General features: G+C 40.2%; 2 pseudogenes; both read right to left on the bottom strand.

Annotated features, from left to right (window-relative positions):
* Nucleotides 1-2,644: 2,644 nt before the first annotated feature.
* Nucleotides 2,645-3,633, bottom strand: LOC147481443 (pentatricopeptide repeat-containing protein At5g42450, mitochondrial pseudogene; annotated as a pseudogene).
* A 5,196-nt stretch (nt 3,634-8,829) lies between these two features.
* On the bottom strand, nt 8,830-9,784 carry LOC147481442 (pentatricopeptide repeat-containing protein At5g42450, mitochondrial-like; annotated as a pseudogene).
* Between the last annotated feature and the right edge of the window lie 280 nt (nt 9,785-10,064).

The following is a 10,064-nucleotide window of genomic DNA, read 5'->3' as shown; positions in this document are numbered from 1 at the left end:
ACCTACTACTCCAACTAGTTTCAAAGCCCATGAACCTGCTCCGAACCTAGTAGTTGAGTTCCGGATTTGGAGTTCATAGTTAGGAGTTGGTGGTTATACGAACCTACAACTCCAACTAGTTCCAAAGCCCACGAACCTGTTCCGGACCTAGTAGTTGAGTTCCGGATTTGGAGTTCATAGTTAGGAGTTGGTTATACGAACCTACTACTCCAACTAGTTCCAAAGCCCACTTAACCTCCTCTTCTTATCTCACTTCGAAACCTAGGAAGTGTCTTACTCCGAACCTAGGAAGTAAGAGGATTTGGACTTGAGATATGTTCTCGCAACTTTCTACCCATACCAAGACCATATCCGAGACTTAAGAAGATACGCGCCACGTGTTGCATATCTATTTGCTAAAATATGCACACACAAGTCGGTAAATTTGTTTACGATTATTGAACTTTATAGCATAAATTATTTCAGAAAATGTAGGAGTATCTTGTTTCTTGTATTATTGTTTACGATTATTAATATATCGATATCTAAGTGTCATAAATACGTGATATAAAAAACTTAAATATCACATAGTAGTTAATATACGTACACACATATATATAAAGGTCTTAGCCAAGCATGCTAATAGCCCTAGACCTATCCTAATAGACCGAATCATAATCTGAGTTAAAAGTCAAATTGGGTCAACTGGTCAAAGTCAACCCTGGTCAACAGTTAAAGTCAACCTGCCCATGGTCAACAGCAGTCAACCAGCCACTGGTCAACAGCAGTCAACCAGACCTAAACTCCTCTAACCCAAAAGCCCAAAGCTTAAGGCCCAAAGTCTAACTTAAGTCCAAAATGAAAAATCTAAAATTTAAAATACATAAGCCCACCCACGATTTGGCCCAAGCCCAAATCGAAATTCACTGTTCATCTTCTTCCTCACAACACCTCCCTCCACTTCCAAAACCACCGCCACCACTTTCGTCAGCTCTCCCCACCTAACCTAAAAAATACTCCCCTTCAAAAAAACCCTATAACATTTACAAAAGCAATAATCTCAATTCTTAATTTCGAAAACCTTCAACCAAAACTAGATCTGAAATTTCTCTCTACCATTAACGCTCCTCCGGAGCTTCAACAGCCCACCAAATTTCAACCCAACCCCAACCACCGATACTAAACCCGTCGTCCATCTCTAAAACCCCGACATCAACCAAATAAAAAACAACCCACACACAACAGTATAACAGTTCAACGATATAGTCTCACGCCGCCATCAGCTCTCTCTCCAGCGCCCAATCAAACATCAATAATAAAAAACCAACTAACAGTATTACATCACAACAAAATTTCTAACAAAACAATCAATCAAACACAACAAAGAAATAGGACACTTTGGTTCTGAGGTTGACGCCAGTAACAACCGGTTTCAAGGCTTCGACAACCTCCCGAACCCACAACTCTCCATCTAACCAAAGCACGAATACATAAATCGTCTAGTTTGTTTATAGCCAGTAATCAATTTACTACCCTCATTTTTTTATCCACTTCTGTATATAGGTTCTTCAAAGTTATATACTTAGTTAACACTAAATAGTATATCGTACTGACTAAACAAAACATCATGTGAACAGTACCTCGTATCATGAAATCTATAGTAAACAAGAAATAAAAACGTAAAATATCTACTCACTTGTAGCGCGCTCCGACTATCAACTAGCTAACAGAAAAACTCTTCCTTTTTCTTACGTGGGAAACCCCCTTTTTTTTTTCTTTCCTCTCTGAAAAACTCTCGCTGTGTTTTTCCCCTCCAAACTCTACGTGAGAAAACTCCTTTTTTTTTTTTTTTTTTTTTTTTTTTTATCAACCTCACCGAAAAACAAGGATAACACTTATTTGTTTACTTACAGGACTTTTATCCCTAAGGCGATAGTTATCATATATCTAGTTTTATCTATTTTCATTATTATTACTATTATTATAGGAAAAGCAAATAAAAAAACGGGGTGTTATAAAGTGTCAATGCAAGAAATATGGAACCAATGAATGCCATTTGGTAGGAATCTAAGCCAATCCCCTTCTTCAAATGCTCCCAAGCAAATCTACTTGATCTGTGTCACCATGGTCAACTTCACCATCACTCCTTTTCCTATATTGAATGGTGGGAAGGCAAGATAAGATTGATGAATCGAGTCCAGGACTTTGGAATTGTAGTGAAGGGTCATCTGGGTTAGCCTCATTCATTCAAGTCGCCTTTTCGGTATGGTACCTAAGCGGGAAGGAAATGTCTTTTGAGGATCTTGTAGTAGCCAAGTAAGAGGAAGATGGTGCAAATCACACCTAGTACAACAATCACAAAAGGGTTCCAATTCCTTGGTGGTGGAAGACCCGAAGGTGGTGTTGGACTTTGAAGCATTGTACTAAGTAGATGGAAGAGACTTGAAATCGTCCATCGAGCAAACTAGAGACCGAGTTTTCTTTGTTTTTGAGCCATATACTAGATTAATCAAAGGTTTGTACTTAGCAGGACGATGGAAACAAAGTACTTACGAAGGCAGACTTGTTGGTTGGTGATAATATTAAAGATACCCATCTATGTAAGCTGCCGAATGAGATCCTAAATCTTAATATATAAATATGCAGCTTAGTTGCAAGGAATTTTACTGTGAAAACAAAGAAGCTCAATTTAGTATTCTGAAAAACTGTTGGTGGTTGGTATTTCCTTCAAATGTTTAAAACAATATCCCATAAGCATATAAATATCATCCATCTGGCCATGTCTTTTATCTCCAGAAAAAAATACATGAACCTTACCGCTGATCTCAATCCAACTGCAGCTAGGAATCCTTGTCATCCCTTTTTCCCTCATCTCCTTCCTTATCATTGATACACTCAGCCATCTACCAGCTGCAGAATCTGCATTTGATAACATAACATAGGATGAGACGCGTCCTCCGGATCCAAGGCACGGATTTCTCGAGCTGCTAGGTCTGCCAATTCCATGTTCGAGTGTATCTGGCAGCCTCCAAGCAATGCCTTCCAAAATCCAATCCCAGGGTTGAAAGGAAGCTCTCGAAGAAACCTTTTAGCTTCCCCAAAACGCCCCGAGCGAGAAAGCATATCAACCATACAAGCATAATGATCAGGCCTTAACACATTGGGATATTCATTTTTAGCCCTATTGAAACAGGAAAAACCTTCATCCACAAGACCCGCGTGGTTGCAAGCTAACAAAACACACAAAAGAGTTACACCATTGGGTCTAATGCCGAAACCCTACATCTTCTGTAAGAACTGTAGTGCTTCCTTGCCTCTTCCATTCTGTGCAGACCCACATATAATAGCATTCCAAGAAACAGTATTCTTTCCATGAAGTCTATTGAAAGCTAATAAACTATCTTCCATATTCCCATATTTGGCATAAAAACTGATAATAGAATTACCAACAAACACACCATAACTCCCCAACACCTTAAAAGCACAAGCATGAAAACTCTTACCCATTCCAAGTGCAGCTATATTAGCTGCAGCACTAAAAACGCAAGGAAAAGTAGACTCATTAGGCTGAAATCCTTCTCTATACATTTCAATAAAAAGATTCACAGCTTCTTTAGTTTGACCCTGTAGAGAAAAAACGAGTTTTTCTCTGTTTTTCACGATTCAGGCCACCGGCTGCCAGAGTTGAATTCCAGCTCATGGTCCATGTTTTTTTTACGACCACTCGCTGGCCTTCGAAGGAGTCGCCGCTCAGTCATTTTTTGTGGGCTTCATTTCTAAAGAACCGCGATTTTGGTTTTTTGGTATAAAAACAAAATCAGTTTTTTGGAAAACCTAACCTTTTCCAAAACCAAGAAAGAGAGAGATTATAAGAGAGCAATTCTTTGTGAGTTGAGTGTTCATTCTTTGTGAGTGAATTGAGAGACTTGTAATCTGTTACTCAGGACATCCAGTAAAGCTTGGAACTCGCAGTGTGGAAGTAGGCAAATTACCGAACCACGATATATCTCGTCTTGTGGTTTGTTCTTCCTTTACATTAATTGTTTTACTTTATATGCTTGTTATTTGATATTGAGAAGTGTTGAGATATTGCTTGGAGGGTGTTGAAGTCTTGTCTAGTGTGAAAGATCGATCTTTGTGTAAGATTGATCCGTTTGTTGTGGGTAACGTTGTTTCCGCACTTATATATTCACAACAATTGGTATCAGAGCTTAGGTATACGACCTAGGATTTTGAGTTTAGTGCTCAAAATTTGTGTAGACAAGGTGTTCGATTAAATTCCGAGGTGAAACTGTTTCTTTTGGGTTATTGTGTGTAACTTGAAAGATGGCTCCCAAGATGTCAAACGCAAGGTTTGAAGTAGAGAAGTTTAATGGGAAGAATAACTTTGGGATTTGGCAAGTCCAAGTAAAGGACATCCTCATCCAACAAGGTTTGCACAAGGCTTTAAAGGGGATTAAATCTAAGGCGGCGAGTATGAGTAATGATGATTGGGAAGAGTTCGATCTTCAAGCTTGTTCATCAATCCGGTTATGTCTTGCTAATGAGGTTATGTATAGTGTGATGGGAGAAAATACCGCTGCCGGTATTTGGCTCAAACTAGAGTCTATGTATATGACCAAGAGCATGATTTAACAAGATGTACCTTAAGAAGCGTCTTTATCGGTACATGATGGTCGATGGTTCAACGATGCAAGAGCACGCGTTAGTGAGTTCCGCCGACGCCTAGCGGATTATTTGAATGTTGGTATGAAGATGGATGATGAGGATCAAGCGGCATGTTTAATATTCTCCTTGCCAGAAAGCTATGAGCATCTAATGACTACATTCATGAACAGAGAAGTCGTCGATCTTGACGAAGTTCAAAGTGCACTTCTTTCTTATGAGTTGATGAAGAAGACACGCAGTAGAGAATAGCATTGATGCAGGTCGGGGGCTAGTGGCAAGAGGAAAATTATGATGAACGTAATTATTCAAGTAATGAGAATTCTAGGTCCAAGTCAAAGAAGCCTTTAAAATATGTCTAAGGCTACAATTGCAATGAAAAGGGACATTATGCAAGTAATTGTCCTCACCAAGAAAGAGAACAAGAGATGGTCAAGAAAGGTAAGGCAAAAATTGAGGCAAATTATGCTTCGTGCTCAAGAGGATGAGTTCACCTACGTGTGTCCACACAAGACTATATGATCGAAAAAGTGGATTCTTGATTCCGGATGTTCCTATCATATGTGCCCGAATAGAAAGTGGTTTACTTCTTATGAGAGCATTGATGGTGGTTCCGCTTTAATGGGTAATGTTGTTGCTTGTAAGACGGTAGGAATTGGAACTATACGGGGTCAAGATGTATGATGGTGTAGTGAGGACTTTAACCGATGTGAGACATGTTCCCGAGCTAAAGAAAAGTCTTATTTCTCTTGGTACCTTGATTCCAAAGGCCACAAGTTTGTGTAGCGAAGGTGGAGTCCTAAATATTGTTAATGGCTCTTTAGTTGTTATGAAGGGTCAAAATATGGAACCTTGTATACTCGATAGGTAGTACGGTGATAAAGCGATGTAGCGGTGGGTGCATGTAGAAATGATTACGAGTGCACTAAGATATGACATATCGTTTAGGGCATATGAGTGAAAAGGGTTTGTCCGAAGTTGTGCAAGCGAGGTTCTTGAAGAACTTGAAGAAGCCAAGTATGGGGTTCTGTGGAGCATTGCGTCTATGGGAAGCGATCGCAGAGTCAAGTTCAAGTCAAGCAAGCACACGACAACAGACATCCTTGATTATGTGCATACGGATGTTTGGGGACCCTCCGTGGTGGCTTCAAGGGGAGGTAACCGCTATTATGTCTCATTCATTGATGATCATACTCGCTATGTGTGGGTGTATATGATGAAATCGAAAAGATGAAGTGTTTGAGACATTTAAGAAGTGGAAGGCGCAAGGGTTGAGAATCGCACGATAGGAAGGTCAAGACATTACGGTCCGACAATGGTAATCGAGTATACCTATGAACCTTTCCAAGAGTTCCGCGGCGCGAACAGGAATCGCCAGACACCGGACGGATCGAGGGCACGCCATGCACGAGAATGGAATGGCAGAGAGGATGAATAGAACTTTGCTTGAAAGAGCAAGATGTTTATTGTCTAATGCCGGTCCTAGGCAAAAAAGTATCAAGCGATGTAGTGTCCATGGCGTGTTACCGCATTAATAGGTCACCGATACCAGCTATAGATTGCGGACACCTTATGAGGTGTGGTCAGGTAACCCAGCTGATTATAGTTTTTCGAGAGTTTGGATCGACAGACTTACTACCATGTGAGGGACAACAAGCTAGATCCTAGAGCTAAGAAGGCCATATTCTTAGGCTTTGCAAATGGGGTAAAGGGATATCGATTGTGGTGTTTAGAAGACCACAAGTTCCTGGTCAGCAAAGATGTTACCTTTGATGAGACTTCCGTGTTATCTTCGAAAAGCCGGTAGGCGCGCAATGGTGAAGTCTATAGAAGTTCAAGCTAATGAGCTTGAGTTGTCTGATGCAGCAGATGACTGGTTAGATCATGATGAGGTACCAAATCATGGAACCACATAGCAACAGGAAGAAGAGCAAGAGCATCCGCAACTTGTAGTGGCTGACCCTAGGCCACAGAGACAAGTTAAAGAAGTGCACAAGTATGGGCACGAGAAGCCGGTGAAACACTATGGTCGTGGATTTAGTGGCATATGCCTTTGAATATCGAAGATGATGAGCCGATAGCTTTCAAGAAGGAAGCCGCTAGAGATGCTCATTACAGAGATTGGTTGGTAGCTATGCAAGCGAGATGGAATCTCTTGATAAAAATCACACATGGGACCTAGTTGTATTGCCAAAGGGCAAAAGGACTATCGGCAAAGAAATGGGTGTTCGAGAAAAGAAAGAGGTCCTTCCCGAGTCCGGCAAGATCGGGTACAAGGCAAAGAGTGGTAGCAAAGGGTTTTTCACAGAAAAGAAGGAGTTGACTACAATGAGGTATTTTCCCCGGTGGTCAAACATACGTCCATTAAGTGTGTTATTAAGTTTAGTTGCTCACTTCAACTTGGAGTTAGAGCAACTTGATGTAAAACCGCTTTCTTGCATGGGGACTTGGAAGAAGAGATCTATATGAGACAACCCGAAAGGGTTTGTCGCTTCTTGAAAGAAGATTATGTATGCAAATTGAATCGGTCACTTTGATGCGGGTTAAAGCAATCGCCTGCAATGGTACAAGCGCTTTGACACATTCATGATGCAACATGAGTACACCCCGTAAGTATGACTACCGTGGTCTACTTTAGAAGGCTTCGTGGTAATGACTTCATCTATCTCCCCGCTTTATGTGGATGACATGCTTATTGCTTCCAAAAGCATGGTGGAGATAGACAAGTTGAAATCTCAACTTAGCTCTGAGTTTGAGATGAAAGACTTAGGTGGAGCCAAGAAGATACTGGGCATGGAGATTCACAGAGATAGGAAGAAGCGACGGATAGTTGTATCTCAGAAGAAATACATTCAGAAAGTAATTTCTCGATTTGGTATGGAGAATGCAAAGTCGGTTTCTACACCTTTAGCTGGGCATTTTAGACTTTCAGCTAAGTTCTCTCCTAGTTCGGTGGAGGAACAAAAGCATATGGCAAATGTTCCTTATGCAAGTGCCGTGGGCAGTTTGATGTATGCTATGGTGTGCATTAATGCGCCGACATTTCCACAGCGCTTAGTGTTGTCAGCAGGTATATGGCAAATCCTGGGAAGCAGCATTGGGAGGCAGTGAAATGGGTACTAAGGTACTTGAAGGGTACTTTGGATGTGGGATTAGCTTATGGTGGAGGCACTTGTTATGTCAGTGGGTTTGTGGATTCTGATTATGCAGGTGATCTAGATAGATGACGACGATCGACCACCGGTTATGTGTTTATGATGCATGGTGCACCGTTAGTTGGAGGTCTATGCTTCAGTGCCACTGATTGCTCTATCTACTACCGAAAGGCGAGTATATGGCAGTGGCAGAGGCAGTGAAAGAGGCACTATGGCTTCGAGGTCTTCTAGATGATTTGGGTATTGAGCAGAACAGTGTTGCTGTGTATTGTGATAGTCAGAGTGCTATTCATTTGGCGAAGAACCAAGTTCATCATGGTCGGACCAAGCATATTGATGTCCGTTATCACTTTATACGGGATGTTGTTGAGGATGGTGATGTAGCACTTGAGAAAGTAGACACCCATGACAACCCTGCTGATATGCTGACGAAAGTTGTCACCGGAGTTAAGTTCCAACACTGTTTGGACTTGCTCCAAATCCTACATGTTTGAAAGAGCCCTGTGTGGGCATAGCCGCCGGGGCGGATTGCGAAGTCTTCCTTCTTTGGAGGTGTTCTTACTGGATGTGATCTTGCTGGATGTGTTCGGCTTGGTTTTATGTGTTAAAACCTCACCGAGGTGGAGAATGTAGAGAAAAACGAAGTTTTTCTCTGTTTTTTCACATTGAGCCGCTTTCGAGCCAAAGCGACGACCAGCCATGGTCCAAGAAATGTTTTGGCGACCGCACTTTCGAAGAAGAAGCGCCAGCCTCATTTTTTTTGTGGGCTTCACATAAGAATCGCGATTTTGGTTTTTGGTATAAAACAAAATCAGTTTTTGAAAAAACCTAACTTTTTCCAAAACCAAGAAAGAGAGAGATTATAAAGAGAGCAATTCTTTTGTGAGTTGAGTGTTCATTCTTTGTGAGTGAATTAAGAGACTTGTAATCTGCTACTCAGGGACATCCAAAGAAAGCTTGGAACTTCGCGATTATGGAAGTAGGCAAATTGTCGAACCACGATATATCTCGCCTTGTGGTTTGTTCTTCCTTTACATTAATTGTTTTACTTTATATGCTTGTTATTTGATATTGAGAAATGTTGGGATATTGCTTGGAGGGTGTTGAAATCTTGTCTAGTGTGAAGGATTGATCTTTGTGTAGGATTAATCCGTTTGTTGTGGGTAACGTTGTTTCCGCACTTATATATTCACAACAGACCCATTTGACTATACCCACCAATCATCGCATTCCAAGAAACAACATTCCTCTCGGGCATTCACGAAAACAGCAATCTAGCATCCTCAAACCTCTCATTCTTCAAATTCCCACATATCATAGTAGTATAAGAAACCACATTCAGTTCATACATATCTTCAAAAGCTCATCGCGCTTCTTCGATCATACCCACCTTTACATACAAATGAAGAGCCGAACTACCGACAAACACATTAGAACAAAGTCCCATTTTCGTCGCAATACCATGAAACTGTTTCCCTATACAAAGAGCTTTTAAAGAAGTAGAAGAATGTACTACAGTACCAAAAGTATACTCATTGGGTCTAACATTCAAGTAAAGCAAACGAGAGAACATACTAATAACATATTCATGATGATCATTGCGAGCAAATTGTCCGATAATGGTTGTGGCTGAAACCAAGTCCCAGTTAGACGTTTCTTTGAAGAGAATACGAGCATTAGAAAATGAGTTTGAGTCAATGTATGAAGTGATAAGTTGAGAAGTAGTTGTTGTGAGTGTTCCAAGTTTGAGGTGAAGTGCGTGGGACTTTTGAGTGTTGGTGAGAGGTGTGGAAGAAAAACAGTGGGAGTGTTGTGTACAAGGGAGATTTAAGATGGCAATTCTGGATTTCATGCGGGGTATGAAATGCATTCATGCAGAATTAAAACGGAAAATTATTGTTTGTACCATTTAAGGGTGTTGAAAATGCAAGAAATGAGGCTCAGCCCCTTGGTTCTAAGTCGGTTGAGTATAAACTCCCTCCCATCGACCCATATCACATAATCTCCCTATTATTTAAGTCTCTTTAAATAACATTCCTGTTTTCCAAAAAAGAGATAAAATCTGGTCTGTTTTTATTTCCCATTTTATTTTATTTCTTTTTTTACCCTTTTGGGATTGAAAATTTCTCGACTATATATAAATGTATTTTTACAAATATATATATATATATATATATATATATATATATATATATATATATATATATATATATATATATATATATATATATATTATAGTTATATATATATGTATATATATATATA

The sequence above is a fragment of the Coptis chinensis genome, chromosome 8, assembly GCF_015680905.1.
Source record: "Coptis chinensis isolate HL-2020 chromosome 8, ASM1568090v1, whole genome shotgun sequence".
Classification (NCBI taxonomy): Eukaryota; Viridiplantae; Streptophyta; class Magnoliopsida; order Ranunculales; family Ranunculaceae; genus Coptis; species Coptis chinensis.
The sequence above is the reverse complement of the archived record's forward strand: the minus strand, read 5'-3'. Positions and strand labels throughout refer to the sequence as shown.